Source organism: Frankliniella occidentalis, unplaced genomic scaffold (assembly GCF_000697945.3).
Source record: "Frankliniella occidentalis isolate FOCC.00 unplaced genomic scaffold, Focc_3.1 Scaffold162, whole genome shotgun sequence".
Lineage (NCBI taxonomy): Eukaryota > Metazoa > Arthropoda > Insecta > Thysanoptera > Thripidae > Frankliniella > Frankliniella occidentalis.
In genome coordinates, this window is record NW_026267288.1 from 211,200 (window position 1) to 211,579 (window position 380).

General features: G+C 43.4%; 1 protein-coding gene across 1 annotated transcript in view; it reads right to left on the reverse strand.

Annotated features, from left to right (window-relative positions):
- Positions 1–380, reverse strand: part of LOC113210605 (mediator of RNA polymerase II transcription subunit 24) — a gene marked incomplete in the record, with an annotated part of 7,109 nt that overhangs the window by 4,237 nt on the left and 2,492 nt on the right.

Consider the following 380-nt stretch of genomic DNA (forward strand, 5'->3'; position numbering starts at 1 on the left):
CGTCCTGCTACTGCGACACCCCACCCCAGCCCACCACAGCCTACCTCATACCCGAAACAAAGTGATATTGATACACATTTGCTCTTTCTTTCTTTTTTTTTTTTTTTTTGCCTTGCCGGTCTCTTGCATTTTGACCTAATTTCGGAGCAGTAGGTGAGCCGGGAAGTTTTCGACCAATCAAACTACTACTCGCTGTTCTTCTTCCTTCGTTGGCTGAAATGTACACTATTAGTCCAGAACATGCGCCTCTAGTACAGTCCAATTTTGATTTGTATTAGGGAGAAAAATGAGATTGTTAAGCAGAGCACACGTGCCGCAGGGCCACGGTAAATCAGTAATTCTTTCTCCTTATTACTTGGAATTTACAACAAGACGCAAAG